The sequence below is a fragment of the Macaca nemestrina genome, chromosome 8 (assembly GCF_043159975.1).
Source record: "Macaca nemestrina isolate mMacNem1 chromosome 8, mMacNem.hap1, whole genome shotgun sequence".
Classification (NCBI taxonomy): domain Eukaryota; kingdom Metazoa; phylum Chordata; class Mammalia; order Primates; family Cercopithecidae; genus Macaca; species Macaca nemestrina.
Genome location: NC_092132.1, coordinates 154203171 through 154229576, shown reverse-complemented (window position 1 = coordinate 154229576; position 26406 = coordinate 154203171). Strand labels below are relative to the sequence as shown.

Sequence of the window (26406 nt, the reverse complement as noted above, 5' to 3'; positions counted from 1 at the left end):
TGATGTGTTCTGCTTCTGCAGGAATTTCTGAAGCTGCTGAGTGTAGAAAGCACTGAGGAGGCTGTGCTCCCACCCCTGTGAGCCTTCCAGGCATCATCCTCTCCCCTTGGCGAGGCGGCGTCCATGACACACCGAGGAGGCTGTGCTCCTGTCCCCCGTGAGTTTTCCAAGTGTCCTCGTCTTCCCTCCAGGGGTACAGGAGGAACCTTTCAAACCCTTCTTAAACTTGTTTTCATGTCTTTGTTTTAACAGATTTCTTTGCATCGTCTCCCTTATCCAGAAGTGGGGGTGAACGGAGTTATTCATGGGAGTCAAGAAACCACACGCAGCCCAAAGTGACGTTTGTTTCCCTGAAATGATTTGTGTGTGTTCACCTTTAAATGCAACTCAGTAAAACAGGTGTGTTTTGAGGAATGACTTTAAATTACTCAGGTGAAAATGTGACAGTTAAATTTCATCATCTGTGCGGGTGTCCACAACCCCCTTCTGTGATTGCGTGTGAGTTTGTGACTTGTGGTTATTTTTGAAGAAAGAAAATCTGTTGCTGAGGACTTTAGAGGGTGTGCTGGGATTGTGTAGGGTGGACATCGGGAACTTCAGTGTGTGGCTTCCTTGAAGAGGTTCAAATTAAGGCTGAGAGTCCCTACTCCAAAATGCTCCAAAACCTGAAACATTCCGAGCTTCCTCATGACACTCGAAGGAAATGCTTTTCGGAGCAATTTGGATTTCAGGCTGGGGATGCTCAACTGGAAAGTGAAATATTGCAAGACCCTTCTGGCCCCAGGAGCTTGGATAAGGTCATGGAGGGGGCCTGTGCCGGGTGTCCCTGGAGTGTGAGGCAGCCTGGGCTCGCTGAACTGATTTTTGTAGGAGCCACAGAAGGGAAAGAGGGTCAAAGTGGCCACGCCTGGCTCCTGAGAAGGCTGGACCTTAAGGAGGTGGGCGCAGAGGGCAGCAGTTGAGTCCCCAGCGTCCGGGGCTCCTGTCGCTGGTGGAGTTGAGAGCCTCCTCTAGTTGTGGCCTCTCCCCTGTCAGCAGCCACTGAGGCCTGAAGGGAGAGGGGGCTGAGGAGAGGAGGAAGGATAGGCCTACTTCTGGAGAGGGCCAGCATCTGCCTGTGCTAGCCTCGTGTGTTACTCCTGCATCCAGGGTGCACGGCCGTGCCTCGTGGTGTAGTGGTTCCCGGGATGCACAGCGCTTTTGTCTGCAGTAACGGCTTTGTCTCCGACCCTTGGAGGAAAGTTACCTTTTTCCCCAGTGAAAAGAGGTAGAAAATCTTACAGAAATGCATTTGCTCTAATGTCTATTTTCCGATAAGACATGGTCGCTTAGGCTAAATCTTTGGGAGGTCAAGGCAGGAGGATCACTTGAGGCCAAGGGGTTCAAGACCAGCCTGGACAACATAGCAAGACTCCATCTGTATAACAGAAAAGTTAGCTGAGTGTGGTGGTGCGCGCCTGTGGTCCCTGCTACTCTGGAGGTTGAGGTGGGAAGATCACTTAAGGCTACAGTGAGCTGCGATTGCTCCACTGTACTCCAATCTTGGCACAGAGCCAAGACCCAGTCTCAGAAAGAAAAGTAAAAAAAAAAAAAAAAAAAAAAAAAAAAAAAAAAAAAAATCCAGAAATGTCATTTTCTTTTTAAATCATCCCAAAAGAAAAATCGTTTTTTTCTAAGAATGTAAAGGGAACCTGATACGATTCTTTCCTTGCATTGTTTCTCCTTTTCCAAATATTTACAGTAGTCCATCCACATCGTCTCTCATCTCATTACAAAGCAGCAGGTGTCTTTGAGGTTAGTGATGTTTCTCTGTGTCGCACCTTGGAGAACAGCCAGCATGAAACCTCTTACCACGATCGTGCACATCGTTTGTAGTCCCAATTAAAATCCTCTCCAGAGACGCCTGTGCTGCCTATTATAGCAGAACTTTGGTTGTGCTGAAATGTGCATTCAGCTAATGGTTTTAAGTTCATATCTGAGATGATGCTGTGTAATTCCTGAAGCGTTATGGGATCAGTAATGATTGAAGATAATTCTGGCTGATGTCATTTAGAGGATATTTTTCACTTCAAGTTAAAGCTTCCTTTGCGATAGTCATTTTGGGATTCATTTAACTATGTGCTTTATTTCATAGCTCAAATTTTCATTAGTCATTTCATAACATAGGATTCTGAAAGCAGATTTGGCAAAATCTTTCTAACAAAATGTTTGCTTATGACGTCCCAAGGAACAGCACTCAGAATTGCTGGTAACTGTGGTACATTTTAAGGCTGATGATAGAAGTCACTTGAACGGGAAGGGCTGCTTTGTGAGGCAGATGGGGTTTGAACCCCGACCCTCCTGATACACCAGTCCTGACCCTGGCCTTCTCTCCTCTCCGCTGGGAGATGAGAAGGGTGCTAGCATCCTCCTCACAGGCTGTCCTGAGAGCCCTGGACTAAGGGCTTGTGTTCCTCTTGCAGGTGGCGCAGATGTGGGGGCTTGACGATATACACACTGCAGGCTGCCAGTGTCGGGGTAATCCAGTGTTATTCATAAATGGGGGATTTGCTTTGCTCCCCTGCAGACCAGGTGCGGTGCTGCTGTTGTAGCAGGTGTGTGGATCCTCTTGGGTGGTCCTCAGGTGGACAAGGAGTCACCGATTCGGATTCCCAGTGTTAGATGTGAGGGGACCATGGACCTCATGTGTTCAGAGGGGAGGAGTAAAAAGTTTTGCTTGTAATTCCAGGACTGTCTATCCCAGGAATGCCAAACCACTGGCTTTCACCTGACGCTGTCGTAGGTGACACGGTATGGAAATGAGGACTCATGTTCCGCATACCTGAGCCCAGTACGCATCTCCCTCCAGGGCCGTGGCCAAGCCCTCCTCATTTCGTTGCGTTGCCAGCCTGGGGATATGTAAGCCCAGTGACGTCTCCGGTCTCGGCCTCCCTCCCCGTGGGGACAGGAGGTGGCTTCAGGAGACTGGTGATGAATGCCTGAATGTAGCCGACTTGTGACTGCAGTTCTGTCTAAGGGCCTCCCCGGGTGTTAGATGTCAGTAAACGACACCTGTGTGTGGATCTCATGTGATGAGAGAAACAGTGGGGGAAACCAAAGCTTGTGGAGTCTGCAGGTTCTCGACTTGGGGGTGTGTGTACCTGTGTACTTGGTGAGGGAAGTGATGTCTGGAATGAGTGTGCAGGTGTGTCACGTTTGTGCATGTGTGGTGAGCGTATTTAGCAGGTGTGGCTGCAGTGAGCATGTTCATGTGTGTTGCATGTATTTGTCGGTGTGTGTGGAGTGTGTACACGCATCATATTTAGTGAGTGTATTTGAGGGTGTGTATGGAGTGCATACATGCGTTTGCGTGTATAGTATTGGGTGAAGGGGTGGCATGTGTGGAGTAAGCATGGACACGTGGGGTTTCTACGTGGTCCTCCCCTGAGCCTGCTCCTGGGCCCTGCTGTCCTGGCAGCTTTACAGTTTGGTCCGTGTTTGATTCCGGAAGATTCTGGAACCAAATTCTGAAGCTGTGATCACAAACTTGCAGCCCTGGAGGACGCTGGCCCGTGGAGCCGGCACGAGAGTCTCTGTGCTGGCCTCTCCCTGGGCTGGGCTCTGTCCACAGAAGAGCATGTCTGATGATTGAGCTGTGCGGGTCTGTGGCTCCCCAGCCTCGAATCAGCCCTCGGTTCTGTCCCACCTCTGTTTTTCTTGCTGAGGGGCTCCGGGAAGTGGTGCCTGGGATGGTGTTTTCACCCTGGGGTTGCTTCGCCAGCTGCCCAGGTGCTGGCTGCCTGAGCCCTGCTGCTGTCCTGGGTGGACGGGGCTGTCGCGGGGACATCCCTGAGCACCTGCGGGAAGGCAGGTTTAGGAAGTGCCAGAGGTGAGTGGCTTCCTCCCACATGTGATTTTCTGGAAAGTTCTGGGTCTCATATTTTTCCTTAAGGGAAGTTAGAAACTGAGTTTCTCTTTAGGGGAACGTCTTTGCAGCTTTTGTTGCTTGAATGTTCTCCAAGTGTGGAATACTCGGGGCCGTATGTGTTTGGGAACATCCGTGTCCTGAGCGAATTCAGTAGGGAATGGAGAGAGGCCTCCTGTCAGCTTGGCCTCTGTTTCCAGCTTGTTGAGGGTTGACGGCTGCTGGTATCCCAGGGAGAGTTAAACACTGGGAGGTGTGGGATGGGAACGTTTGCTCTGATAAGGTCAGTGGGAAAGCATCTAAACAAACGTTGCTGTTCTCCGGGCTCCTCGGGTCGAGCGTGTTTTGTGGGGTTGAGGGAAAGCTACCTTTCTTCCTCTTCCTCACCATTTGAAAGGTGTCCAGGACACGTTCCTCTGGAGAGGTGATGCACGTGAGTGGGGGTCAGGTCGTAAGCTCCGAGGTTATTTGGGACCTGTCAACTGATTTCCGGAACACACAGGTTCCTGATTAGCTAAAACATTTCAACACGACGTGATAGCTGGTGGTTGTTTAAAGACTATCACAATTTTCCTGTTACTCTTTAAATGCCTGTTGAATGAGGGAAGATTCACATATTTTTATTTTCCTGTCTGCATACTTGATATTTTGTTTTTTTGTTTTTTATGTGGGTGTGCAGCTAACAGGAATTAGAAGCAGTCTCAGCCCTGGGGAGACTTCAGGACCGCCTCAGTCAGTGCTGAAGGGAGGCAGGGATTTGGGGGCTACCTCCTCCATAGGATGGACACCAAGGGCCAGAGGTCAGCAATCTCAGTGAGGTCACAAAGACGGGCACACCCAGCACCCTGGCCCATGTGCCTCTCCTTCACCTTTGTCTCTGCTCAAAGCTGCTCTCCTGGGTCATCACGGGTGATCTTTAGGCACGTGCTTGGTTCTTTCAGAAGTGGCATCTGGCTGTGGTCAGTGTGGGCCCTCAGGACTTCCATGTTTTTGGCTCACATCAATATTGGGCAGTGGTGTATGTTTGTTTTGGAGGGGTAGATCCGGTGGATTTTGGCTTTGCCAACTCATTTAATACCTGTTCTCCTAGGCGCGGGGACCCTCTCGTAAGCCGCATGTTCTCCTGGGTTCTGGGACCCTATCATAAGCCGCGTGTTCTCCTAGGCGCTGGGACCCTCTTGTAAGCCGCGTGTTCTCCTGGGTTCTGGGACCCTATCTTAAGCTGTGTGTTCTCCTAGGCGCTGGGACCCTATCGTAAACTGCATGTGAGGGATCTCGGAGGTGCTCCTTATGAGGATCCGCTGCCTGACCTGAGGTGGAACAGTTGCAATTCAAAACCACCCCCCAGAAAAATTGTCTTCCATGAAACCCATCCCTGGTGCCAAAAAGGCTGGGGGACAGCTGGCCTAACAGGTGCTAAGATGTCAGTAGATTTTTGGACTTGGGCCTCAGTTGAAGAGGATTAGATTTTGAAAGGTGGGGTTTGAAGGCTTCTAAAGGGCATGTTTTCATCTCCAGTGGGGCCTGGCCAGAACTGGGTAGAACTGACCCAGAAGCTGACAACTAGTCAGGCTGGCTCACTGCCTGTGTCCTGTGTGTGCAGCCTTGCTGTTCATTCAATTGTCTGGTGGTGGTGTGGATTCCATCCACAGCCTCAGAGTAGTGGAACCCATTACTTCAAGGCTGACCTTATTTAACTTTATCAAAAAGACATGAAAATCATTTAGTATAAATCTTCCAGATACCTGTATCCTTTCTTTTCCCAGAGGCTTTTAAGTATTGCAACTTAAAAATCTTCAAAAATATCTTTAAAGGGAAACCTCTAAGTACATTTTTGATGAGCACCCTTGACAGCTTTAATATGTGAAGTAAATTCCCTTGACTTTTGTATTCCTAGGAACTCGTTCATGTTTGCAGAAGACTTTGTATTTTGTCAACAGTGACCACTGTTCAGTGACCATCATACCTGCCGTGTCTCATTTAGAAAGTTGGATGTGGATGTATTCACTTTTCAGACACACAAACACATGGGCTGTTTGTTTTTGGTTTTGATTTTTTTGAGTTCCCCCCCCGCCCAGCTGAATTCAAGAAAGGGAAACAAGGAGACAGAGTAAGTCCCCGAAAACGTCTAAGTGGCTGGGTGGGGGATCCTACTATGGTGTTGGATTGTGTTCTGCCAGACATCGCTCCTCGAAAAGCTGACCCTGAAAGGGCTGGCATTGCCCTCACCCTGGGACATTCGTCTGTCTCACCAGAAAATGAAGAATCTGCCAGAGTACTGTGAGTAAAATTCAGTCAGAACTCGATTAACTAAGAGGCTTTGTCTCAAAGGCCAAAACATGAGGACACATTTTTAATTTTTAAGAAGTGCTTCATTGTGAGTCAGTTCTGACGTGTACTGCATTAGGAAACCTCTGAACTTCCACGGTCAGGCCCAGAACTCTGAGGGAAAGTGGTTGTGCCCTTCCCACTGTTTTTGTCACTAGCTGTATTGATTTCCTTAAAACCCTTTTTATATGAGTTCTATTATAGTTTGAAAAAAATTCACTTAGGTAGAACTGGAAGCGTTTGCGCCGTGTTAATACTCATGACCCGTTCTGGGTCTCGGTATATGTGTACTCTATAAATGTACATGTGTGTATGTGGTGTACACATACTACGTGTATTTCCACTGTGCATGTATTTACAATGTATAGGTATGTACACTACCTTTGTGTCCTACACACGTGCATGCTGTAGGCATGCATGTACATGTGTATATGTGTGTATCTATGGTCACTTTGGTTATATGCACACTACTTGGACACCTATCTGTTCTGCATGTGTACATACATGCATGTATTTAATGCCATATACATGGCTGTGTACGTACACCATGTGGGTATGTGCACATTATTTCTGCAGATGTATATATACTTATGTGCACACAAGCATGCATGTACACTATGCACACTGAAGAAACTTCTGGATATGTACACACTAATACATATACATGCTGCATATGTATGTACACTGTTGCATATGTGTATACGCTTTATACGTTAGTGTACTGATGTACGTTGTATACATGTGCATATGTGTACACTGCGCATGTGTATGCATGCTGTAGTGCACCTACGTACATTGGATAAGAGTGTATGCTATTGGCCGGGCGCGGTGGCTCACGCCTGTAATCCCAGCACTTTGGGAGGCCGAGACGGGCGGATCACGAGGTCAGGAGATCGAGACCATCCTGGCTAACACGGTGAAACCCCGTCTCTACTAAAAAAATACAAAAAACTAGCCGGGCGAGGTGGCAGGCGCCTATAGTCCCAGCTACTCGGGAGGCTGAGGCAGGAGAATGGCGTGAACCCGGGAGGCGGAGCTTGCAGTGAGCTGAGATCCGGCCACCGCACTCCAGCCTGGATGACAGAGCGAGACTCCGTCTCAAAAAAAAAAAAAAAAAAAAAAAGTGTATGCTATACGCACGTGTATACATATAGCAAATAGCATACCTATGTACATACGGATGTGCATGTGTATGCCATATGCATGTACATACAGGTTATAGTATACCTGTGTACGCTGTATGCATACAGATGGGTGTACGTGCTATGCATGCGCATACGTGTTAGCATACCTATGTACATTTGCTATATGGATGTGTGTATGCTCTATGCTTTTACACACGTAGTGAACTTGTTTGTACACTATATTTGGATGTGTGTACACTCTATGCATGGACACCACATGGATCTGGATGTGTGTGCACTCTGTACGCATGTAGTGCACTTATGTACACTCCACGTATTCGGATTTGTGTACGCTCTATGCAGGTACACGTGTTACAGTGTACCATATACATACACTATGTGGATGTAAATGTGTGTGTGCTCTATGGCACCAGGAATAGGGCTCCCGCAGGGATCCAAGAACACACCATCTCGCTGGCACCGGAGAGTGTAGGATGAAAACAGTTGTTTGTTGCAACCTAGTTGAAATTTGGCAGGTTGCTATATCCTTTGCAACGATTTAGGAATAGTCACTTCATTGATGTGTGTGTTCCTGAAATCATAAACAGCTCTGTGAGGTGTGTCTCATCCCATGACGAGAAAGGGAACCGAAACAACAATGACTCGGTCACTTAAGTGAGGTAGAACTAACATAGCAGCTGTCTAGCTTTCTGTATTATAACTTTGTCAGCAGCTCAATGAGAAATCGGCACTCATCAGGAAATGTGTCCACTTTCTACTGTTCTTTATTCGTGGCGTATTTACTGCCTCGTGTTATTCCTCACGATGTAGCAAAATCTCTCCTAGAGTTGTGAATATAAACAGTTCATGACAAATGTAGTATCTTCTTTGTTAACATTGAAAATGATATGTAAGTTCATCTTCAGATACTGTTTGGAAGGATGAGAAAGAAGATGTTTAGGACGAAAGAATAGAGAGCTTTCAAGTAAACAGGGAAAATAAGGACTTTGTGCAAAATATTTCCAAATTTGGAATTTGAGAATACTAAATCTCACATCTAAGATCGTAGGTAGTTTTTTTTGGGGGGGGTTAAAATTAGTACTTGGTTTTCCATGTCTTTGGGAATTTCAGTCCTGATGGAGGATTGCAAGAATAATCTGATTTTTCAGAACAGAAGGGCAGTCTGTCTCAAAGGTAAATTCCAGGTTCTACCATAGAGAAACAGAAATTGCTGTCAACTTTCTGTAAGGTTCTTCAGTTCTTTCCTCTTCTGTGGTTAAAAAAACCATCTCTGGGTTTAGTCTCAGCCAAGTTCCTCTTATGAGGTTGCCTTACATTTCGCACAGCTGTTGAGAGTCTTCATCATTCGTAGTTAACTTGTTAAAAGCAAAACCTTGTACTAGTTAGATCTGGGCACCTTGAAGGCAGGGGTTTGTTTTATATTTTTAATAAGCAGCAGGGTGATGGCAGGGCTGGGGCCCTTCATCCCATCATGCGTTCCTCTGAGCTTTCGGAGTTCTCACTGCGTGCCGAGTGTGGTGTTGGCTGTGTAGCGTTTAAATAGGAATATGAGGCTCTGTGACTTGGGACGCTCTTACCACCTTCATAGAGAGCTTGGTGACAGCTTAGCATGACAGCTTACACACCTGTTGTGTATACTTTATTACGGCCCCACAGAAAGGGTATTGATTTAAACGTGACTAATTTCTCGTGTTTCTTCTTGCCTTTATTCCTAGTTACAGTCCTGATACTTTTTCTTCCTTTAAAATCTTGCTAATCGCTAGTGAATTAGTGATAAACTATATTTATGTGTTCTCTAAATCTAGCGATTTAATTGGAGGTCATTATTCTTGTACCATGTGTCAGTGCTGTGTCAGGAAGGCTCAGTTTTACGTTGTCAAAGGATTAACTAGAGCAGGATGCAGTCTTACTGGAACTTGCTCATTTATGAAATATAGGCACTTTATTTTTTGTTATACTCGAGGTGTGCTCAAATGTAAATATTTTGAGCTGTGTTAGAAGGATATACAAGATTGTAATGAAGAAATCAACAACTTGATCAAGTACCAGCTAATGAACTTTATGTTTGAAGTATATGGAACATGGACCTTGGCAATCAGTTTTCATCTTGACCTTTTATTTTTTTTACTAGAATCTTGATCTGTCACACAGGCTGGAAGGGTGGAGCACAGTAGTACGATGTCCGTTCACTGCAACCTCTACTTCCCAGGTTCAGGTGATTCTTATGCCTGAGCCCTCCTAGTAGCTGGGGTTACAGGGTGTGTGCCACCATGTCTGGATAATTTATTTTTAGTAGAGACGGGGTTTTGTCATGTTGGCCAAGCTGGTCTGCAACTCCTGATCTCAAGTGATCCACCCACCTCAGCTTCCCAAAGTGATGGGATTACAGGTCTGAACCACCATCCCTGGCCTGATCTTCTGTTCTAATATTGGTTATTCAGTCTCGATGATAGCACCTGGTTGTATTAACTTGTTGTAGAAAGCAAAATTGCAATGAATCTGGTTGTGTATGTACGTGCTGACTTAGCGTTCATGGCAGCACTGTGAGGTGGGCATTGTTCCTGAAGGAAGGATGGATGGGCAAGTCGGGGCTTAGATAAGGGACCTGTGGGCAGTCACTGTTATCCCATGGCTGAGATCAGGCCTGTCTGTCGCCTGTACCCTGAACTCTTAACACACGAACGAGCAACTGTCAAGAGTCGGTGCTCGAGTGTGATGTGGCCTGTGGTGTGTGCCTCTCAGCCTTGCTTTGGCTCGGGGTAACAGGGCAACAGCTCCGTCCCTCATGCGGCTGCCTGGGAGTCCCAGGAGAACCCACTGATACCGTTTATAAATGCCAGACATCGAACGTTCTCCTTGGTACCAGCACATCTGGAATCGGACAGTGCAGTTAGATTCTCGGCCAACAAACCTGTACAGGAGTGTGTGAACTCTGCATTTGCTTCTCTCGGACAAAGGTGAATTCCTGGTCACTAGTGGATGACAACAGGTGTGGCCTCAGGAGCAGCACGGAGACAGGCACCCGGGTGCAGGAAGAGCATCTGCAAGAGGGGTTGGGGAACATGACAGATGCACGTGCGAGTTTAGCTGTTACCGTGGCGGGTGGGGGGTGGGTGAGACCAGATTTTCTCATTGTTGTCCCTTTCTGAAAAGGGCCCTGAATTGACTTCTCTGTGGCTCCTCGCGCCTCCTTGTCAGGTTGGAGGAGACTGCTCCCCTGGCTCAGGCCCTGCTTGCGGCGAGACGGAAGCTCCTGTTGCTTGCCCTGCCCTCCCTGTGACGTCCTCTGTGCTGTTGTCCGGGAACAGTTCTGCCAAGCAAGCTTGGACTCTGCTCCCTTCTGCTCTTGGATTTCATGTCTGGAAGGCTTGTGTTCTTTCCTGATTTTTGATGATGCTGAGCTATGTTTTTGCAAGGATCACACGTGCCCATACAGGGAGAAGCTCCTTTGCAACTTTAGCATCTTGACGCTCTCAAGCAGAGCTTGCTATCGAAGTTGACAGACTCCTGTGTTTTTGTTTTGGCAGAAACTGAATTTCAGTCCTAGGACAGCTTCAGCACACTTGATCCTAGCTCTTCTCTCTCACTGCTCCCCTCGTGTGTGGCAGAAATCATATGCCCTGAAGTTTACCAGTCCCTTCATTTGAAAATCAGTTAATGTATGCGATCCTCATGAGAATTTTACTTTTTATAAAAGCAATCGCAAAGACTGGGTTTTGTGAAACCAGTGTTTTATGTGTATATTAATTGCACTCAAAATAAGCTTTGTCTTCTAAATATTTCATGTTTCAGATTAGCACTGGAATCATGCCCTGGAGTAGTTTTGCTTTTCCGCTTTTATTTTTGGCTAAGGTAAAGTTGAGAACATTGTGATATTAGGTGTAGTGACCCCTTTTAGCTTCTTCTATGTCTGTTTTCCTTTAAGCCAGAACCAGCAGACGGATACCAGTTTGTGAGCACCTGGCATCTCCCGGGCCTTTCCTGGGTCTTCCCTCCGCTGTCTCATGGACAGAGCAGTCACTCGTGGAAGGTGAACCTGAGAATCTGTGCGTGGAATTAAGTAAATGTCATAGCTCTCTTCTGTGACGAACTGAATCACATTAGGCCCAGTAAATTGTAACAGCAGGTTTTGCACATACAAAGCATTGAACACCAGGACAGGTAACCAGGCTGTGACGCTTCTGGTCCTGCACAAGACCTCCGGTATCACAGCACATTTAACATATTGGCTGCATTGAGTGTTTGAAAACGTTGTGTATGTGTCATGTCCGTGATTTTCGAGGGCCTGGAAAAACACCTCTGTGGTTATAGCAATCTTGATCGTTGGGAGCTTAAGGTTAGTACTGGGGCAGACTGTGTTTTAAAGAATCAAGGTCTCTCGAGTATGTTTCAGTTTTCCCATGAAGAAGAAAGATGTTAGCTGTTCTTTCCTGGACTGTGGCTATCAGAGTGCCCCACCACAGTCACTCACACGTTTACTTCATTTCCATTTAACCGGGCTGGGCTTGGGCCAGAGTACTTCGGTTGTCAAATGTCATATGAGGCTGAGGAATTGTCTTCTGCTTCATCGTTGGCATATGGAAATACTGTTTTTCTTTTTTTTTTTTGAGACGGAGTCTCACTCTGTCGCCCAGGCTGGAGTGCAGTGGCTGGATCTCAGCTCACTGCAAGCTCCGCCTCCCGGGTTCACGCCATTCTCCTGCCTCAGCCTCCCGAGTAGCTGGGACTACAGGCGCCTGCCGCCTCACCTGGCTAGTTTTTTGTATTTTTTAGCAGAGACAGGGTTTCACCGGGTTAGCCAGGATGGTCTGGATCTCCTGACCTCGTGATCCGCCCGTCTCGGCCTCCCAAAGTGCTGGGATTACAGGCTTGAGCCACCGCGCCCGGCCTGGAAATACAGTTTTTCAAAGTATACTCTACTTTCTCATTTGTGTTTATATAAAATAATGGAATGGTTATTTTAACTGTGCAGTTTCCTATGCTTGCTTATTTAATTGCGGAAAGATAATGGCTTTATTTTGCTAAAATCTGTGCTAGGAATTGTGCAAAATCTTTGTGAAATGCCCATTTTACTAGCTTAAGTTATAGATCTTTGTATAGAAAAGAAAAAGCCTATTGCTACAAGGAGCATTGTCTTTATCGATGCAAAAAGCTTTAGGCTTATTGGCCATGTAGTCAGTAAAGTGCATCAGAATGTGGAGAAAATTGAGAAAAGCATTGAAGTTTTAAAATCTGCTATGCAGTTTTCTTCAACTCCCTTGCAAGGTACTTAATTTGAATAAAAGACAGAATAAAGTGTTCCCATTGAGGAAAGGGGTAAGAGGACTGTTCAGAATGTGTTCTGAATCTGAGCAGTCCTGCCACGCTCATCTGTGATGTGGTGGTGTCCATGGTATCACTTTTACAGAACTTTAAGAATGCTGCTTCTGTGAATAAAATACATTTATTCTTAGCATTTCAGTTTTGAGTTTTGAGAAGTGTAAACGTGTTAATGTTTTCTTTCCCTTACAGAATTTGCTTGTTTTTTTTTTTTTTTAAATGCCTACAAGACTCTGAAGCACATTAATCACTTAAAAAGAAAAGAAAAATAAAAAAGGGCCTGGCGTGATGGCTCACGTCTGTAATCCCAGCCCTTTGGGAGGCCGAGGCGGGTGGATTGCTTGAGCCTGGGAGATTGAGACCCAGGGAACCGGCCTGGGCAACCTGGTGAAATCCCGCCTCTACTGAAAACACACAAATTACTGGGCGTGATGACTGCACACCTGTAGTCCCGGCTACTCCAGAGGCTGAAGAGAATCGCTTGAGCCTGGGAGGTGGACCTTGCAGTGAGTGGAGATCACGCCCTTGCTGTCAAGCCTTGTTGACAGAGTTTGGACCCTGCCTGATAAACAGCAACGTTCATAACGTATGGGTGAACTACCCGGCTGCTCTGTCTAGAGTAGAATAAATCCAATTACGTTTTTGTCTTTTATTAGCATTGAAATTTTCTTAATCATCCCTTTGTTTTCATTACATTGTAGCAATATATTGCTGCTTAGAGTCTGGAACAAGTAGGCTTCTCTGGATCAGGTTCTGACTGGATTGCTAAAACTTAGAATGATTTTTCCCCTCCTTGGATGTGACTTATAGAACTTTGCCTTTTGGGGTGATGTGTTGCATTTGATAGCGGACACAGGAACGCCCAAAGAATTCACTTACGGGGCTAAAATGTACATACTTTGTAGTGTTTCCCTCCTAGAATGAAAACAGTACCTCTCATTTGGGGGTCGATGATGCTATTTGCTGAAAACATTTTAAATTTTATTTATTTTAATTTTTTGAGACAGAGTCTTGCTCTGTCGCTCAGGCTGGAGTGCAGTGGCACGATCTCGGCTCACTGCAAACTCCACCTCCCAGCTTCACGCCATTCTCCTGCCTCAGCCTCCCGAGTAGCTGGGACTACAGGTGCCCACTACCACACCTGGCTAATTTTTTTATTTTTGGTAGAGACGGGGGTTTCACCGTGTTAGCCAGAATGGTCTCGATCTCCTGACCTGTTGATCCACCTACCTCGTCCTCCCAAAGTGCTGGGATTGCAAGCGTGAGCCGCCGCACCCGGCCGAAAACATGTTTCTTTACTGCCTCAGTCCTCAGTTGGGTAGTCTGTTCTTTGTAGAACATTCAGGGAGCGGGGACATCTTGAGTCTTGAAAGGCGCTCTCTGTGAGATGGGAATCTTCCGGCTGCGTATTTAGGGAATCTTGCCGGTTGTCATTTACTGGAGAGCGCAGTTTCCTGGCTGCCCTGGTCTTTGAGGGGAGGGAGACTGAGGGGTCATTTTCCCACCTGGACTAATGTGTTTATTAAACCTGGCTTGTGTATCATTTGGATCTTTTTATGAAGGAAAAGCCACATCTGTGACTTTAAGATGAGTGGAAGTCATGTTAAAATATATATATATATATATATATGAAATATATATATATATATATTCTGGCTACTATGGAGAAGTTTTCTCCTTGTGACCTGTGAATACAGTCACAGGAGAGCAGAATGTTCACGGTGTGGGTGCTTACAGTGTACATGCAGAGTCACATTCTTCACTAGTATAACGTTAAAAAGTGACAAATAAGAGAAAAATATTTTGCTCATTACAACGTCGGTAAGAAGCTGGCAGCACTCTTGTTTTTGGAGGGGTGTGAAGGGAATATTGAGAAAGTGTCATCAACATTAGACTCGCCCACTCTGCAAATCCTGTGCCAGCTGGAGTGAGGACCCCGTGATGGAAAGATGCACCCCTCTTCCCGGAAGGAGTTGAATCTTTGTAGCGCTCAGGACGCATGGTTCATCTCTATAATAAAGGCAGAGTGTGCAACGCCGTGGAGGCTGAGAGAAGCGATGTGGTTAGCAAGTATGAGTGAGACGTTTGGGGCTTGTTAGCACCTGGCGTGTGTGCAGCAAGCTTTGCTATCTGCACATGTGTGATCCTTAGAACACTGGCGTCTGGAGCCGTGGGGGCTGTTGAGGGCCCCAGCTCCCAGCGGGATGAGGAGTTCCCTGTTTACCACCAGGATAACCGTGATTTTGAAGGCTGTCACTCAATCCCAAGTCCTGGAAGGGTCTCCTTTCAGAGAGGAAAACACCCCTAGAGCCTAGGGCAGAATTCAGTGATTTTTCTTATAATGCTGCTTAGATTTCGCAAACATGAAACCAAGAACATATTTCAGGATGCTTATGGTTCTTTTGTAACCATGGAAACAAAGTAAGTTGCAGTCGATGGACAGTTTGCGGAAGCTGAACTGCCTACATCGTGAGCACGGCGCTCTCCCTACCGCCCTGGGCCTTGCTCCGGTTTGCCGGGGAGGCTTTGCAGGGCCTCTTGGCTGGGATACCTCTCTCATGTCCCATGTTGCTACCCCTGGTCACAGCCATACTGCTGGGCACCTGCGCCGTGAGGTCACTGAGTGGACACGGAGCCGCGGGGCAGCAGTTGGTCAGGAGGTGGCATCCACATGGTCCGAAACAGGTTTCTGTTCATTAAGAGAATGATCATTGCAATAGAAACAGAGTGAAAGAAAACTCTACTGACCTGAGAATGCGTCCGCTGAGTTGCATAGGGAAGTGCAGTGAGGAAGGTGAGGGCTGAAAGGAAATGAGGGAGGGAGAGGAAAGGAGAGAAGGGAAGGGAAAGGGGGAGGGCAGATGGGAGTGAAGAGGGAGATGGAGGAGGAAGAAGAGAGAGGGCGGTGGGCAGGAGCCTGGGAAATGTGTCCCAGAGCCGGTTCCTGACCGTCGTGGGTGCGTCAGAGCTGATCTTCCAGGAAAGGTGGCCTGGGAGGCCTGACCCTTAGGAAGTGAGGGCCGGGGGGAGCTGATTTTTTGGCCCTCAGCGGGGCTGTTGTTGACCTGAGATACAGTTGATGGTTTTCCTGAAGAGGTCGTCTGCACAGCCACCATTTGCTGCCAGGTTGGAGAGACAAGTGCTCCTCCCCATGGGTTCTTTCTATTTTGTGAATTTTTCCCAGTTTACCTGAGCAGCCTGTCACTGGAAATGTCGGGGATTACTAACATGTCTCCATCCTACAGAGCAGTCGACCAGCTTCCAATCCTGTAGTTGTTGGGGGCACCATTCCGGTCCTGTCAGTTCCAGCCCAGCGTGGAAGCCGCAGCCGGAGGCGCTGGGAAACCTGCGGGGCTTTCACTGCCGGGGTTCTGATGGGAGTCGTGCGCTGGAAGAAAGATGTCCTTAGGGCAGAGCCTGGCGAGGAGGGGGTGCTGCTGTTGCAGCAGTATATGGAATTTCAAATGACAAATGAAACAAGCTTTTAATTATGACCAGAGCCCTATGCTCTGCGTTTCTTCAAATGGAAATGTTGTGCTGAAATGAATTTGCTGTTAATCAGTTGCCTCATGCAAGACGCAAGACGGAGGGCTGGGAGCAAAGTAGAATGTGGACTTATCTACAAAGCTTCCTCCTCCCAGACTATAATCAGTTGGATGGTGCTACACAGGAATATGAGAATTCATGTGAGAAAGGTGATGGGTGCAGACCTGTGTGACCAGCAGGTGTGTGGGGAGGTTTCAGAGAAGCTTTTGGCTGAAGTGGTGTCAGGTGCAGGTGCAGGTGCTGAAGTGTGATGTCTGTCTGGATGGAAGAGCACACGCCTCTGGGCTGCGGGAAACAGATAAAGGAGGAGGTGGGCAGACGTGAGTCGTGTCTTAGGAATGGTAGCAATTCAGGCAGACCCAGGATCAGGCTCCCACGGGGGAGGAGTGGATATCAGGACCCAGGGAGCGTGGGGCGGGGGTCATACCCAGGCCTCTGGGGGTCTTGTTCTTGTGTCAGCAGGGCCCTGTGCTTGCCCTCCTTAAAACTTTCCTGATCCATAAAACGGGCACGACAAAATTCACCTTGTGACACTGAAGCTTAAATGAGATGATGTACATGGTGTCTTCCTTCCCTTCCTGACACATCCTAGACTCACAGCTATGGTATCAGCGACAGACTGGATGGAATGTTGGAGCCGCTTTGCGCCTGGTGAAGCCAAATGGATTTGTGCAGTGCTGGCGACTGTCTCTGAAAGCCTTTGGTCATGGCAGTGGCAGCCTGGAGTGGCTCTTGGCATACTTGAGTCTGTGGAGTGCAAAGTTGACTGGAGCTCCGAGGCCATTGATACTATCCAGGGGTGAGCTGATGAGGCCCTAAAACATGGGGGAAGGCCGAGAGGACTTGGCTGCCAGAAGCATTGTAGATTTCTGGCTTCGAGAACTTGCTGACTTATGGTCATAGGAAGGTAAACCCAGATGGCTCCAAAATTGTAAGTCCAGAAGAAAGGTGGGAGGGTACAATTGCTGACTAGGTCATGGTTGCCCTGTCCCTTTGTTTCTGGCCATCGTTTCTCCTCCCTCCCCCTGCCTTTGTGGGCTGGAGGGCCTGAGTCTGCACAGCGGTCTATTTCATGATGACAATGGCCGATTATTACCCTGTAGTAAGAAGTCTCTCCATTTTATTTGGCAGCAGTAGTTAAATAAATTTAAGGAGTGATGGTGTAGTAGTATTTGTTTTGTTTGTGCTTTTTTTTTTTTAGTGTCATTTAACTGAATGTTATTTCCAATTTCACTGATCACTTTGAGAGGCCAAGACATGCTTTGATTTGTTATTTTGTGTTTGAGCTAGTTTATTGCCTCACAGGAATGCCAAGTATTCTGTTGTCACACATCATTAAGTATCTCAAATTGTGTTACTATAATACTTAGCTGAATTACCTCCCTTATTTTGGCTTTTAAAAATCTAAAATCTGTGTGAAACACAGGATGGTGCATCTCCATTGAGGGTTGTTGAGAAGTGTGACTTTTCCTGGCATGTTTGAAAATCAGTGACATTATTCTATAGAAACACTTTGTAACTGACAGCAAAGCTAGAAGCTCCTGTAAAGGGCAGAGTAGGCAACGTGTTATGCTTTGAGGGCCACAGAAGTCTCTGCATATATTTCTTTTGTGAAAACTTCAAAGTGTAAAAATCACTTCTGGTTCCCTGGCCAAGGCTCTGTCGGGGATCATGGTTTGCAGACCCTTGACAGCAGCTTAGCTGAAAGCTGGTCTCCCATTCGGTGAGCAGGAGCCTACCTCATTGCTTCAGCCAGAAAGATGCTGCCCTCATGCTGGAATTTACTTCAAACAAACTTGAAAGCTCTGGCACTGCTGCTCATTTCCATACTGTAGCAGGCTATCTAAAATACGGAGGATGCCTTGGCGTTTTGATTTTGTTACTCCTCTTGAAGGGCTCTGAGATGGCTCATCGCGAGTTAGACATTTGCAGAAATGATCAAGCAGAGCTGCAGTCATGTGGCAGATCAAGTGAAGTTTTTTCTGAAAGCTTGTTACAGGCTTAAATTTCTGGTCCCGTTCCATCCACTGATCTTGTATGATATGATTGGTTTCTTTTTACACCCATTTGGGTCTGTGAAGCGTCTCCCCACCGTGGTAGAACTTTAGCTCTGATTTCATGCGTGAGTCGGTATCCTCACTCCTCTTCTGTGAGGAGAAAGCGCTGTAGCTTCTGCATGGTTTCCGGCCCCTCCCTGCACGCGGATGGATTGGGAGGTATTTGTGGTGTGTGAAATTGCTACCCCCAGAGGGTCCTTGTTCACTCCCCTGGACCAGACTCTTCCCTACTCCCATGGACTGCACTCCTCCCTCCTGGTTCATTCCCTGGACCACATTCCTGCCTCCTCCTTCCTGGCTCACTCCCCTGGACCACACTCCTCCCTCCTGGTTCACTCCCTGGACCACACTCCTCCCTCCTGGTTCACTCCCTGGGCCGAACTCCTGCCTCCTGGTTCACTCGCTGGGCTGAACTCCACCCTCCTTCCTCCTGGTTCACTCTCCTGTGTCCCCACGCCTCTCTCCTGGTTCACTGCCCTGGGCCCCCACGCCTCCTTGCTGGTTCACTGCCCTGGGCCCCCACGCCTCCCTGCTGGTTCACTGCCCTGGGACCCCATGCCTCCCTCCTTGTTCACTCCCCTGAGCCCCCACTCCTCCCTCATAGTTCACTCCCCAGGGCCCCCACTCCTCCCTACTCCCCTGGGCCACTTTCCTCCCTCCTGGTTCACTCCCCTGGGTCCCCAATCCTCCCTCTTGGGGTCGTGTTAGTTTCTGCTGTGCTTGTGCCAGCACGTTAAGGCTGAGTGGCAGCTCCAGGGCTATGGCTGCTCACGCAGCTGTGGCATGAGTGCAGAGAACTGCGGGGATGCAGCTGCCCTTGCTGTGATGCTTCGAGTGTCACAGTCGGTATGGGAAACTAGGTGGGATGTGGATGTCCCAGGAAGGGACAGGAGCCTCCCCTCAGCCTCTGTCAAACAGTTCTCAGCCAGGCATGGTGGCTCATGCCTGTAATCCCAGCCCTTTGGGAGGCCAGGGTGGGTGGATCACCTGAGGTCAGGAGTTGGAGACCAGCTTGTCCAATGTGGTAATTTTTGACACGTTAAGGATTAAGGAAAATGACTCTCACTCGTTTGCCTTGCTTTTTAATTGATGATTGGTGTAGCCCAGTAGTCTGAACTTGTTAAGCAACCATTCTTACTGAAAGACTAATGTTTAAAAGTCTCTTCCTCTGGACACGTCTTTGGCTGCTGTAATCAAATGCAATGTAATCAAATGCAATGTAATCAGCACTGGTTAATGGCTTTCCTTGTTTGGCTAGCAAATGCTCCTCAGAAACTTCGGTTTCTTGTTATTTTCATTTATAATTATGTTTTAAGCCTTCTAATTTTTCTAGCTTTCCTGCGAGTTGGGAATAATTGTGATGGGTGCTTAGTTTGGGATGTTGACCTATACTCTATGCCATTGTGTGAACACTGATTTCTCCCTTTCTCATGAAGACTGATTTCACCTAGTTTGGTAAATTCTATTAATTTTAAGGAAGGGGGTGGAATGCAACTGCTGTTAGGAGGCTTTTTTAAGGATCGGGGAAATGTTGCCATGATTATTACCGTTACAGAAGGAACATAAAAATACGTGCTGCCTTCAGTCATGATGAATATGTAAGTCCGCGTCTGGGACTGCAGAAAACGGCAGCCCCAAATCTTAAAATCGTGTGGATGTACCAAGCCCATCTGCAGGGCACTGTGGAGCAGCCTGCATTAGCCGAAGTTGGCCCACAAGCCCTGAGGGATGGTGTCTGAGTTATGATAAGGCTCTGACTTGGGATTAAACAGATCTCCAAATACTGTGATATTCTAAACAAAGACACGATACTGCCCAGGGAGCCCAGTGGGCACCTGTAGGCAGTGTAGGTGAGAAAAAGTTCCAAAGAAGATTCCTGCAGCTCAGCTAGGAGGATTCCATAAGGCAGTAGACACATCAATGTTCACATGGGAGTGTTGAGCTATATTCATTCCTTTTAAGCAGCCAGGCTTGTGTGTGTTTTTAGGGGCACTCACATAGCGCCCCTTCCACCCTCACTGCCGCTTGTGCCTGTTTGATGTTGCAGATTTCTGTGTTAAGTGTGTCCACTCTCCAAATGTATCTCTGTCTCTAGAATATTTTAGAGTAGACTATTTATTGTTTGAACGCTTGCTTTTAGTGAGGAAGAAATCTTTAAAACGGGCCATACAGACCCTGCTATAAATGTTGAATAATGGAATGTGTAATGTTTAACACGTAGTGTTTAAAGTAGAAGACAGTTTAATTTAGAAATCCTGTTGGAATGCCAACTTAAATTACCACCATCCGTATGCATATGGAAAAGAATGAGAGAGAATGTACAGAATTGGAATTTTGTCTATTTTGTAGAGATTCTGTAATGTATCAGGTACAAGCCTCACTTCATGATTTAAATGCATGATGCTGAAATTACAAAACTTGACAAAAACATGCCTTTGAATAGTGAACCTTTATCCTCCTTGAAATAGTGATTCATTCACTAAAATGTCCACCTGCAACTTTGTCAAACACATTTGTTGCATTAGTTCTCAAGTGAGCTCAGTTTTCCAGACAGGCAGATTATTACTGTTTAAAGTTTGTCCTGATGATGTTGGTGAACAGGGAAAATCCTATGATGTGGATCCTCTGTGTGTGTTACACAGCAGACGCGGCCTGCCCAACCCTCTGCCTGTAACTGGGAAGCTTGACTGTCGGGATCATTGTAGAGAACCTTGAGGAAAGCAAAACAAGCCTCTGGAGTAGCAAAAGATGTAGCTGATTTCATGCAGTAAAACTTACACATTTTTATTTAAAATGTATCCTTCGGAACCTCAGTTTGCTGATTATTTTAGAATCACTGTAGTCTGCTGACAGCAGTCGTGGGAACAGGTGCATGGCCCGGCAGGTGCAGGAGGGCCTCAGAGTGGAGCCGCACTCCTGACACTGAAGGAGGGGCTGGAGCCATCACGCTCGTGACTCGTGCAGATGGCCTTGGCTGACCTCCAGAAGAGAAAACGTCAGTATCCAAGGAGGAAAAAGTCTATTAATTTCATGAGTGTTTCCCTTCACAATGGCTAATACCCTGAGTTTGTGGCACCTGCTGTCTCTGGAATGAGGAGTCTTCCCTTCCTGGCAGAAAAGCTCTAGATGGGAACAGGAGCTGTGGTTGCTGGATTGAAGAGGTTTCCTTCTTGGGGAGGTGGCCTTCGAGCCTGACATGAAGGAAGCTGTGACTGGCGGGAAAGGGCCTTGGGGACAGTGTATTTACCAGGAGGGTCAGTGACTGAGAACCATCCTGTTCCGAGTGTTGCCATCTGGTTCTAGAGTAAACTTGGGGAGAAACAACAGCCAAAAGCCTCGAGGAATATTCTGTGATGTTGATCACGTTTGGTAGATTTGTTGCTGAGACTCTGAAATGAGAAGCCCGGGAGGTGCAGGTCTATCAGGCCGTGGGAGGTGGGAGAGCTGCTGCTTCAGGGGTTGGAGTCCCCGTGCCAGAGGCTCAGTCCTGCAGAGACTTTTGCACAGTGGGCAACTGCTGCCTCTGGTTGATTGTGAGTCCCCCAGATGAATACCCATGAAAGGTACCATGTCAGTAAAGAGTCAAACTCTGTGAAGCATTTGGAGATTTATTCTGAGCCAAATGAGTTACCATGGCCCTTGATATTACCCTCAGGAGATCCTACGAACGTATTCCCGAGGTGGTCAGAGCCCAGACTGGTTTTATAGCTTTTAGGGAGACATGAGACAATCGATCAAATAAATGTAAGATGTACATGGGTTTGGTCTGGAAAGGTGGGACAACTGGAAGCAGGGGTGTCCAGGTCATAGGTAGATTCGAAAATTTCCTGATTGACAGTTGGTTAAGAGAGTTGTCAGATAAGGGGTTGTGGAGACCAAGGCTTTGTCATGTGGAGGAAATCCTCCAGGTAGCTTCGGAGAGAATAGATTGTAAATGTTTCCCATCAGACTAAACGTCTAAGTTCTGTCTAATTCCAGAAGGGAGGTAGGGTGATGAGGCAAGTCCGACCCCCCAGCGATCATGGCCTGGACTACTTTTTCAGATTAGCTTTGGAATGCCCTTGTCAAAAGCTGAGGCTGTTCAGATGGCCAAAGTGGCTTCGAATTCTAATGTTTTTACAACCAGAAAGTGATTGTGTTTTTTTCTGTGGATGACAGCCAGTGTGGTAATTAATATTTTGTTAGCAGATTAATTTGGAAGTCAATGTGTTTTCATGTATATTAATTATTAAATCATCAACAAACAGAGAAGGGCTTACTTTGAAACCAGCCTGAGACTCAAGAGGCTCGGCAAACAAAACGATGGACTTTGGAGAACTGATTCACGTGTTTACTGTGCCAAGTTTCAGGCATTATGAGAAGTCTGTGCTGATACATTGTGACTTGAGAACTTAAATCTTGATGGACTCTTAAGAGTGAGGCTTTTTTTTTTTCTTTTTCTTTTAAACGGTCAGCGTTTCTGTCTCCTGTGTTTTGTCTTCCAGCTGTGGAGTACTTTAGGTTTGTGTTCACGTGGCGTTGTTCCCTGAACCACCGGGTTTGTGGCTCCGCGGTCCTGCCCGCCTTGATCGCGTCTTCCCCGCCCCGTGGGTTTTATCCTGAGGACGGTTCTCCACTGTGTGGAGTGGAGGATCAGTGGACACTGGCTTTACCGACTCATTTTCTATGTAGCTCCCAGTTTCTCAAAATCATAATTGTCTTGGATTCCCTGTGAAACTGGGAGTCAGGCCTTGGGCACAGTGCTGGGTGGCCTTGGGTGCAGTACTGGGGCAGGAGGGAGAGATGAGAATAGGAAGGACGGGTTTGTCAGGGGAAGGAACCCTTTGCCGCATTCCTGTGTCTGTTTTAGGTTAAAGATGAATGGCCGGGTGGTGGATGTCTCCCCTGCTGTGGCTGGACCTCGCTGTGCTGAACCCTGAGCAGGGGCCCCAGCAGTTGCCTCCTGCCAGGCCGGGGCCACAGGGCTGGGCTGCTGCCTCTAGGGTGGGTTGCGAGGGCTCGTGCCAAGTTGCAAGGGTCTGCACCACTCCTGTGTGACCTGAGGGGCATGGGGGAAGCTGGTCTGTGCTCCTTACCTGGGAGAAGTTGAGTTCACCTGGGCCAGAGCCTCTGGGGAGGTATTAAGGCAGAGGCCTGGAATTCCTGCTTTCCCCAGACAGAAAGAAAGCTCAGTGTTGCACCTGCTCTGAGATGCCCTCAGCAGCCATATATAGTTGACTTGAACATGAGGGAAGGTGCCAATTAACCCGGCTCTGTGGAGAGCTTTGAGGAGTCCAGGCCCTGGGCCCCGGGCTTTTTAATATGTTCCTTCCTGAACAAAAAACAACAAAAATCCCTGTGGCTGATGCCGACTGCATGGGGTAGGACATGCCGAGCTTGCGTGGGGCTTGCCCCTGAGTTTCCTTGGTGCTCCTCCCAGCCCCCACGGACACCAGCCTTTCCAGGCCGAGGCTTGTCCTGTTTAGACCCTCGTTGGTGGGGTCTGTGGTCCTGGATCGAGGGCCCAAGCACTTCTTTCATGATTATAAATGATTCACCAGAGACGCAAGGCTGCCCCCAAACATCTCATGAGCATGAGATACAGCCAGTGTCACCGCCGCAAGCTCATAATTCTAGTGGAAAGAGGAAATTTTACTTTTAATGTGCTCGTGTGACTCAGATGCAAATATTTAATTCCGTTAAACTTTCAAGAGCTTGAGAACCTCTGAGATTCCTTGAAAGTTGTTCCTTTGCCCCACGACTAACTCTCCTGTGGAAGGAGGCTGGGGTGGTCCGCAGGGTCTGGGATCCTGCTGCGTTCTCCAGGATTCCTTAGGTTTCATCATTAGTCCCAGCTCTTCAGCAGATGGAGCTGATTGACTCTGACATTTCCATTATATTGTTCTTGTGTTGCCTCAGTTAACTTAGAATAATCAGTATTTACCAGAAATAATTGATGGCGAGATGGGAATTATTGGTGATTCCCTGACATAGGCAGCCTGTATAGATAAGCGTGTTACACGGTGTCTGATTTCTGAGATGTTGGTCCACACCTTCTCAGCAACATACTTTGAAGGGTAGATTACTGTGCAGGAGAAGCTGCTTTTCCCCGAGACGCGGTGGCGGCCCCTGCACTGGCATGGCAGGGTGGCCGTGTGACTGGGCAGGGCTGGACCTGCTCCTGTCCGCCCCTGTGCTGGGCGCGTACCTCCGCACCACATGTGTGTCGAGGGTGCCTGCCTTTGTTCCCCCAGCTCGAACTCATAGAATTGTATACCTTCCTGACACATTCCTGCATAGAGATGATTAGATCTGGGGGCTGAATCTCAATCTGACATGCATGTAGGTAAATTATTCACGTAAATGACTTGGGTCCTCCACGTTCAGGGTCAGGAGGCACGGGGTGGGTTTGGAGACAACTGCCTGGCCTCAGGAAGTTTCTCTCAGAGCCTGTTTCTTTCTCTAGCAAAGTAAATGGTGCCTACCTCACGGGGCTTGACACACGCTCAGTACTCAGATGCTGTCTGGTCTTTATTATAGTTAGTATTTGGGGAACAGCATGGCTGGTAAGAAAATGCGTTATCTTTACAATTTATAGAATGTCACATAAGGCAAGCGTGAAACTGGGACTCTACCCTAATCTGAAGATGCTGGTGCTTAGTCTTCTGAAGCATTTTGTTGTAACTCTGGCGTGTGTCAGCCAAGTCATATGATGGCACCGCATGCATGATGCCAGCTCAGTTACCTTGGAACGGGGAGCCTGAGGCTGCCAGGGAGCAACCCTCCTACCTCCAGCCTTCGGCGGTTTCTCTCTCTCCTTCCCTGTGTCCCTCCCTATCACCCACTCCTCCTTTCCACTCCTGCTCCCCTCCCTACCCCCCTCACTTACTCTACAACAGACACCCAGACTTTGACAAATCCCAGCTGGGCCTATTTATCACTGGGCTGGGAAAGCAGAGGGAAAGGGGCCCAGTTACTACAAAAATAGAGAATTGAAATAGAATGTGAACTACTTTTGCGTATTTTTTATTTTAATCTGAATATGAAAGGCAAGTATCAGCATAAAATGGGTGCTAACTGCGCCACACAGCTCCAAGTCTGCCTTGTCGGTGCTCCGTGGGTTCCCATGCCCTGGTCTTCTCTATGAGTATCTGGACACGCCGTGGCTGCGAAAGGAGCATTCAGTTATGGTCCTTTGAATGTTGCAGAGTCATGTTTAATAAAAATCTTCACGTTTACCCACAGCCAAGTCTTGATTTAATAACAGGTACTGCAGGTACTGCAGGTCTCTGGGTGGGCCTGAGCCTCTGTTTTAGAAGCAGCCGCACCATCCGAGGGGCAGGTCCGTGTGGGCTGGCAGGCGGCCTGGTCCTTGGAGCACAGGGTGGACCTGACCCAATCCTGGCAGTGGGGGGCCTTGCAGTTCTAGAAGGTAGTGATGTAACCTGTGGCATAAATAAAAAGCCTCATGTGCCCCCATGAGAAGCTGGGGCTTCCCCTCAGTAGTGTGGTGTGCTGTGTTTGTGATCGTGCAGATGTAAAAGGGTGAGGGAGATGTCTAAAAACTAGGCTCCCAAAGACAGCCCTTCATGTCGGATGCTTTCATGTGTGTATGTACACCTGTTTGACGAGTGTACACCTTCACGCGTGCACCTGTTTCACGCATGTACACCTGTTTGTGCATGCGCCTGTTTCACACTTGTGCCTGTTTCGCGTGTGTGTGTGCCTGGGCATTCCGCTTGTATTGCGTCATACGTTGTATTTTACAGATTGTTTTTTTTCAGTTTGTATCGTGAGCTTGTAACGACTTTGTGAAGAAAAGAGGGGATCCTGGCAGCCTTTGGCTCTGAGAATCGTGATGTCACGGGAACAGATGAGACAGCCCGGGTGAGGCCGGCAGAGGCCATCGTGGCCTGGGAGTCCGTGCACATCCACTGTCTGTCGCTGTGTGACAAGTGACCCCAAAACCTAGGGGCTTAAGGCAAAGTACACGTACGACTGTACAGCTTCTTCAGGTTGCAAATTCAGGGCAGCCTTGCTGAGCGGCTCTGGCCCAGTCCCCCGGGTCACCGTGAAGATGCTGTCTAGGGCTGCAGCCATCTGTAGGCTCAGCTGGGCTGGAGGTTCT

The 26406-nt window shown here is 47.7% G+C and overlaps 1 long non-coding RNA gene across 9 annotated transcripts in view; it reads left to right on the top strand.

The window, feature by feature from the left end:
* Positions 1-26406, top strand: part of LOC139355961 (uncharacterized) — a 190863-nt gene that overhangs the window by 91451 nt on the left and 73006 nt on the right. For all 9 annotated transcript variants that reach the window (XR_011607339.1, XR_011607341.1, XR_011607343.1 and 6 more), the window contains 2 exons: positions 22-157; positions 253-399. This is a non-coding gene — a long non-coding RNA (uncharacterized lncRNA). The remainder of the gene's footprint in view (positions 1-21; positions 158-252; positions 400-26406) is intronic.